We start from the raw sequence: 8,747 nt of genomic DNA on the forward strand, positions 1-8,747 counted from the left end.
CCCTCCACCCTTCCACCCCTCCACCCTTTCACCCCTCCGCCACTCCGCCCTCTCCACAATTCCAGCCTTCCACCACTACATCCCTCCACCTCTGCCCCAGTTCAACTTTCCTCTTTCTTTTCCTCTTAAAAAAGAACGAACCAAAGTGTTTTTTAAATAGCATCGCGAGTGACTAATGACTGAAACACGCTAAAAGCCATTGCAGGAGAGATTTTCACCGCAAGACAAATGGAATTTCAGCAGAATAATTAACTTAATTAACAAATTTGCACGCATATTCATCAAGCCATTGATGTCGTTCCAGCAGCAGCTTGATGAACTCTGCTGTAATAAGGATCTCATTTACATCTTGCCATCCACTGCCATTTGTACATGAAGATGGGATGAACTGGAGAAAAGAGAAATCAAAGTGAGACAATGAGCCAGAATCTCTGTCCATAGCATGAAAACACGTATATGTTTTGTCAGAGGAGCATGTGGGTGATGCCGGCTGTCCAACAACTATGCCAATTCTGTCTTGGAACTACAACCAGGCTCCCCCCCGCCCCTCACGTGTGATAGAACTCTCCACTGATCCCTCAGATAAACAGTTAGCCTGCATGGCATTCAAATTGAAGTCAAATCTGAGCTCATGGGTAATGCACGTATAATGTAATAGTAAATGCAATCTTTATGTCTATTGGACTCAGCTGATGTGGTCGGAATGTGATGCTGGAATTTTTTTTAATTAGAACGTTACATAAAAGTTTTGCGAGATGCTGTAGATTTTTTAAAGATAAGTTTTGGGGTATTTCGGCTTTTATTGCGACAGCTCCGACATTAAAGGTTTCGCTATGAGTCCAAACCCTGCATGCAACAAAGCATCCAGACCACAATGGAAATGTTGGTCACTTTTGGGATTTACGTTGCTTGAAAAAATTAAGCCATTACTTAAAGCTTTTGTGTGTAACTTTTTGATATTAATGAACATCCTTTACATTCAAGCCATTGCCAAATGAGCTGCTACAAAGCTAATTAAGACTATCGGCTCCACACAACTCTATTTGTCATTATGACTACGTTTGAAGATTGTGGCATTGGAGACTATCCCTTAGTGAAGATAATTAGGCCTACCTGAGGAGTCCATCATGCTTTTTTAAATCCTCCATGTCCTCCTTGGATACTAGCAACTGTGTGGAGGAGGGTGGGGTGTAGTTCACGGAAGGCTTGTATCATCCGGACGCACCGACAATTTGGTGGTCAGCATATGATGTTGAGCATAGATTGTAGACTTCCTGTGGGGGTGGTCACAGTGAAACAGACCACATGAAACAGCTTCAGTACCACCACCCTCTGGACTGGAGAAGGGCTGAGCCTCAGTGGCATGTAGCCCAGGAAAACCAAGTGGGGCAACAGTCATTGATGGTGCTCTGCGGGGGTTCAGGGCAGTGAGCCACGGAGGCATTATCTTACCTCCATCTTTTATCCAGGCAGTGAGTGATGCAGCACAGTGCCATCTGGGCTCTCATTTGCATCCTAAACAACTGCTCGCCTGCCTTCTCCACTCACTGTTTCATTGTTTCACCATTCTCCATCTACTTTCTTCATTTTGCACAATCTAAGCAAGTCTTCAATGTGACTTTAATTGTTTTTGTTTGCTGTTTTTTTTTTTTTTTTTTTTTTAAATAAATCCATTAACTGTAGTTGGTTTTGTATGTGTAATTCCAATTGCATCATGCTGTTACTTTGATCAGGGATAATTGGAAAAACAAGCGTAAGACTGCATTTGGATGGCCAAGTTGTGTGTTGGTAAATCAAACAAAATGATGTGAAGGCAGCGCATCACATATCTCACACACACACACACACACACTGTGTTAGCCATCTTCAGCTGGTGATGCATGCTTCTTAATGATCCTGACCAAATGCCAATCAGGGTCTTCCCATCATCTGTACGCATAAACCCAGTCAAACGTTTCAACACATATCAGCGCTGATCAATAGTTCCTATGAAAATGCTTGTGTAAAAGCAGGGTGATTATACAGCTCTGTACTACTATCTCTGTATGATGATATGATGTCTAACAGCTGTATACTACTATCTCTGTATGATGATATGATGTCTAACAGCTGTATACTACTATCTCTGTATGATGATATGATGTCTAACAGCTGTATACTACTATCTCTGTATGATGATATGATGTCTAACAGCTGTATACTACTATCTCTGTATGATGATATGATGTCTAACAGCTGTATACTACTATCTCTGTATGATGATATGATGTCTAACAGCTGTATACTACTATCTCTGTATGATGATATGATGTCTAACAGCTGTATACTACTATCTCTGTATGATGATATGATATCGGTGCATAAACTCCAGTACTTCCAGATACGATACCAGCAGTATTGGAGGTGACATGGATCCTGGTGTGAACAGCTCCAGTTGAGACGCGTATCATATCCAACATATTTCTGGGAGCTGTATAATTCATTCAAATTTGCTGTTGCTTCACTCTGGTCAGGTGCCTTTAGTCTTTATTTTTGACACAAAAAGTCTCCTTTATCGATACATTAAGACGCGCTTGGTCGGGTCACTTTTCGATGCTTTGGACGTGGGTTTAACTGACATGCAGTACAGGAAAGGGGACACAAAACCCCGGTCTCCTGGGTGAAAGTCCTGTGTTGTTTGACCCATCCACTAAAGTCGTCGCTTTTCAGTCTTTCATACTACTGTCTACTCTCTCTCTTAACACTACGTCATATTACAGTGCCGTAGTGCATCGGTATTTGACACTGAGAGTCAGATGTGCTAATGCTTTTGCACCCACTTCAAACCTATTTGTTTCACAACAAGCGCGCATAAGCAGGCCAAGGTTTGTACAAACTGGCTGCACTGAGGTAAAAGCGCACACTGCCGTAGACAGCAGTAACATAGGCCACAGAGGCGAGCTGAACTTTTTCAGTTGAGTGAACACAAAATCTTCACGTGTTACAGATTAAACAGCCATGCAATATGACAGTTACTGGAAGAAATCAAAGATGACATGGTTAAACTCCTCGGTACATTACACATACTGGCATCAGGACAATTTAAAGAGTCAATGCATCAGCAGTGGAAATATAACAGTTTGCACAAGTACTTAACGCTTTCTTTCAATTGCGCTTTTAAATGTGATTTACAGTACAGTGGGGGGGGGGGAGGGCAAGGCGCTGATTACCCGATGAACTGCAGGTTTGGTAACTACAACAGAAGCTGATGTATCACAGCGTGCGCTTTCTGCAGGTTGGCCATGGCGCTGATTACGCTACATTCGCAAATGTACGTACGCATATCTGGCCCTGAGATACAGTATCCAAGCTTCAGTATTTTATGCGTTAGAAAGGGTTTGTAAAAGGCAGCATCGTATCAACATTCTGGAGAGTTTTCTTCAGGCTTGTCTCGTACAGGCAGTTCCACTCGGTCTGCTCGCTCACATTAAGCTCCAGATCATAGATGTAGGTTGACTGCCAACAAACCATTTGGTCTTTGTGTGGGCTGCAGAGACAGTGTGTGTGCCCATCTGGAAATGCGTGGTACCAAGAGACAAACACACACACACCCATCCTCCCTTCAGAAATGTGTGCATATTCACAACAGAACCTATACTCTCTCAGAGATGCCACGACAAGAGCCAACTTAGTTCAGTTCTCCAAAGTAGTCAACACGGCTGTTTGAGGCTGGTCTCGGAGGTTTTTGTCTGGTGCCCACTGATAGCTGATGTGCCACCTGGTGTTGTCGTCTGACTCTGGGTAAGATCTGTGAAGATAAGGACCTCCGATTTGTAGATGTAGTAAAGCAGACCTGTGCGTAGGTAGGGCCCCGCCTTCCTCTTTCTTCATTCCATGCCACTCACAGGAGGAGCTTCTTGTCCATGGCCCGGCACTTCCCCAGTGTGGAAGGAACCTCAAACAGCATTTAACACTGAAGATCTGACATCACTTGGGATGATAGTAGTCTGATGATATCTGAGTGTTTAAAGCGTGTGCTAATATTAGTTAGGTAGTACTCTGACAATATCTGACTAATTAAGGCATGTGTTTATGCTAGTAAGGTAGAACTCTGATAATATCTGACTAATTAAAGTGTGTATTGATACTAGTTAGGTAGTCTGATAATATCGGACTATTTAAAGCGTGTATTAATACTAGATAGGTAGTCTGATGATTTCTGACTGTTTAAAGCGTGTATTAATACTAGTTAGGTAGTACACTGATAATATCTGACTGTTTAAAGCGTGTATTAATACTAATTGGGTAATAGTCTGATAATGTCTGACTGTTTAAGCGTGTATTAGTACTAGTTAGGTAGTAGTCTGATGATATCTGACTGTTTAAAGCGTGTATTAATACTAGTTAGGCAGTAGTCTGATGATATCTGACTGTTTAAAGCGTGTATTAATACTAGCTAGGCAGTAGTCTGATGATATCTGACTGTTTAAAGCGTGTATTAATACTAGCTAGGCAGTAGTCTGATGATATCTGACTGCTTAAGGCGTGTATTAATAATAGTTAGGTAATAGTTGGATGAGTTGAGTCCATTCATGGCGTGGATAGAACAAGACGTGGATAAAGATGCAGGATACTATTTTAAAAATCACCAACAGAGGAGACAACGGAGACTTGCTTAGAGAACAGAAACGGGAGCGCGATGAGATCCAGTATATCGCTCTGGATGTCGCGAGATAGGATTTTTTGGGAGGGTGGGGGGTCACATGTCACGTTTTCGGGACATACTTGGAGTATTTTGGTGGGCACGGGATGGAATGGGAGCGACACTTGAATCTTGAGTCACCCTCTAGTCACTACTATGGTCAAGGTGTGGTTCAGGCCAAACAAAGCCTCATGAAGTTTTTATCCCACTAGATGGAGCTCTTGGTTTGAAGAATAAGGGCCAACGAATCGGGATTCAGAGTGCTTTCAGTCCTTTGTTGAACAGAGAGTGCCATCCAGTGGGCTCAGAGAATTAAAGAAAAAAGGCTTCTCGACGCTTCATGAGGCTTCACTTGGCCGTCTTAACTGTATTAACGTCCGAACAAGTTCATTCAGACGCCTATTTAATGTGAGTTTTCTTTTTCTCATATGACAGGCTTAATGTTTTATTGCCATACCTTTACAGTTTTGACTGCTGACTCTGCAGTCCTCCTCAGAAGCATCACGTGATGTTGCTGTGACTGCAACTGTTGAAAAAAGATCACACATCTTTTCCTCCTGAGATGGTTTTTGTTGATCTACCTCTTTCAATGCTCCTGACAAAGAATCCACACAGCGGCCAGAGATCTCAAACACATCATGGGTCCTACATTACGCATTCAAACACGTGGTAAATGAGTGTGTTTTATGGTTGGGAGGGTAGAACGTGTTAACCTCCCGCGCCAGATGGTTTGGTACCCACAACCATCTGAGAAGCCGTCATTGGAAACAGTTTGGAAAAGAGCAGGCATTTTCAAAAAATACTTGGCAGGTGATTGGATGAACCATCTGTCCATCAAACTCTTGCTGAAGCCAGTCGGGGAAAGGGGGGGGGGGGGGACATCTTTTGAGTAAGTCTTTGCTCTTCTTGCTGGTTTCCGTGTGGCACAGCCATGAATCCTTCCTTTGTGGTTTGTGCTGTTAATCATGTGTTGTCACCCATTTCCTCCACACCTTATTCATTCTTACATTCCAAATATTGTAGAAAAAAAGACAATTTCTAAAAGAAGATTTTTTCTTTTTAATTTAAACATAAAGACCTCTTCTCAAATGTTAAATGGGCGGAAGAAACTAATGGTATTTTTAGGGACTTGGATGTGGTCATTAGCAGTTAGTGGATGTCAGTATCAGCTGATATAAATGGCCTCATTATATGACATGCCATTCCAAATAGCTCTTAATGTGGCCCTGATTAGCCTGAGTCAAGGACAGACAAACTTCATGTAATTTGTCCAGATAGGATCCGTTCATACATATTTTAAATGTATGAACTGATATTTATTATTCACAGCTTCCAGATAGATGAGCTCAATTGTTCTCATTCCACGAGGCACAAGTGCACTTGTTAGAGCGCAGGCCTCTGGACGGACATGTGATTGGACATTTTGCCGTCCTTTGTCGAGGAAAAGGGTTCGAAAGTTTCTCAAAGTGGACCAGGATTCCCAGTGGGAAAGAACTGCAGACACAACGACGGAAAAACCTGCTGGACAGGTTGGGACATTTCAAGTAGCAGCCACTGTGGCTGGGTAGTCTAAGTCCATAGTAATCTCATTTTCAGGGATAGACTTGTATTTTGTGTTTCTACCATAACATTTTTAATGCTTTAATGTAAAAAAAAAAAAGAATCTTAACTTTTCTCGAATTGTCTTTCTGAATATATCTGTAATAAGTCCCCTTACTTAAAAAACCCAGTCTGCTGATTGGTTAGCGTTTTCTGGGCTTTCCGCATCTCACTCACGCGTCTCTGCACCGTCACTGCAGCCGGAGAATCTGCACTTTATTTATATAGCACCACAACCTGCATTGTTATTACAAAAGACATGGAAATGAATTATAATATGGGACCTTAAAAGACAATACTGAGGATGGAGAATGTCTACAAATCTAGCACTGGTGTTTTTAGAAACTTTCAAATACTGCACCTACTGGATGTGTTGTGATCTTTTTGGAAACACCTGGGCACATTTAAGAGTTCTTATCGACTGTTAAAGATCACTACTGAGTAATGGGTCAGTGTGCTGAGCATTGTGCGGTGGCAAAACTGAAGTTTAGGCACTGAAATGACAAAGTTAAGGAAAAAGAACTCCATTCCCTGGCTGGGAGCATGCGCCCCATGTAGGCTGAGTCCTCTGCAGGGCCCAGGTACAAATCCCAACCGCGGCCCTTTGCTGCGTGTCATCCCCTCTCTTTCTCTCCCCCTTTCCTGTCTATCCACTCTCACTATCAAAGGGAAAAGAAGAAGAAGGATGATCCCACTAACTAAGTGTGTGTGTGTATAAAAACCCTCCCTGGCTTTTATATTAATGATATTCCAAGAACGCATAATCCGGAATCAAATCCCTTTGTAACAACAAATGTCTACTTCTGTCACAGGCCACCACCTTGGGCCTTGAAGAAGAAAAAGAAAGTCCTGAACCCGGACCCATCCTGACCTCCTTCTCATGTGGCCAGCTGTGTTCTTATACAGCAGAAGTCACTGGGGTGCACACAGCAACAGAAATGTGGAAACCACATGAATTACTGTGTTTAACTTTCAGTAGCTTCACGTGGGATTCATTAGATCATAGTGATTGTTGGTGAATGAATAAATGAATGTATGGAAAGATGAATGTGAGTAATTTACCTGTGAGATATTTATATTTTTTATAAAGGCTTAAAATCGGATATGATCAGTTTGGATATTTACATGTGATAAACACACAACATTTCCTAGTGTTTTCTACAGGACAGTCTAACAGCCCACACCCCAAACTTACATGTGGGACGGTGCCAAACAGAACTACTGGGCGTACTTCAGGGACCAGGGAATAGCAGGGTGGATGCCACAGTGACTCCAGTCTAAAATGCAAATGACTTGTTGGCTGTTACCACGGTGCTACTTCAGCTTTTGGAGCATCACCTGCACCCACCTCTCTTGAGAGCCACTGTTCTGAGGGGGCTTAGCATCTTAAACCCTCTAATGAAACTAGAATCCCTCCACCAGGCTCCACAGCACCCTCCTCATCCAAATGCAGATTATTGAGAATTCAATGGAGGAGAGTGTGTGTCCCACGCCATCTGCCTGACTCAGGACTTGTCGCAGGATTTTGAAAATGTTGACAGAGGGACAGAATCCAGTGAGTTATAGACATGAACATCCCACAGAGGGGTGTTTAGTCGTTTCAAACGCTGCTTTTCACAGAAGGGAAGGACCTGCCAATTCAGTTGGATTGGGTGAAAATGAAAAGCACTTTCTAGAATTCTTCAAAAATTAGTAAAACATTTAACTTTCTCTTATATATATATATATATATATATATATATATATATATATATATATATATATGGATATGTATATATGGATTATATGTTGTGCTGTCCTTGTTGCTGCCAATCTCCTCTCGTCTCTGTCGACCTGGGGACCCAATGGACGTCTTCATTCTTTCTAATTGGTCCAGACCTGAACGCATGCAAAGAAATAGACCTGTTGAAGTTGTTATTACCCACAGTGCTTTTTTGAATTGTCTCAGTGTTTTATTGTTTTATTTTATGTGAATACCAGTGTACTAGTGTAGTAATGCAGGAAGTGTGCATTTCGTTTCCTAAATGTTGGTGCTAAATCTACTGAAACGGCCCCCAGTCTCTAGACCAACCCTGATCTTGAATGGTACAACATGCAAATCACAGCAGGAGGTTTTTTCACTGCTAATTACTGTACAGGGAGGTCATTTGCAGGCATTTAATTTATTCTAACCCTCCTGAAAGTATTCAGGTTTCTGCTGCTTCTTGTTAGCAATCAACAACTAAAGCTTTTTATTTCCCACGTCAGTTTCAAGGGTCATTAATGCTATTACAAATGAGAAGAGAAAAGAAGAGAAGAGAAATCCTTGAGCTGCAAGGCTACATTTCCTCAAGCCGCCTTTAAAATAGACAAGAACCCAAAACACATCAGTAAGGAGCAAAGTCCTGGTTCCAGATGAACCAGATTGATGTCATGGAGTGGCCAGCCCAATCCCTAGACCTGTGTCCCATAGGACATTTGTGGGGGG

This window comes from Etheostoma cragini, chromosome 22 (assembly GCF_013103735.1).
Source record: "Etheostoma cragini isolate CJK2018 chromosome 22, CSU_Ecrag_1.0, whole genome shotgun sequence".
Classification (NCBI taxonomy): Eukaryota; Metazoa; Chordata; class Actinopteri; order Perciformes; family Percidae; genus Etheostoma; species Etheostoma cragini.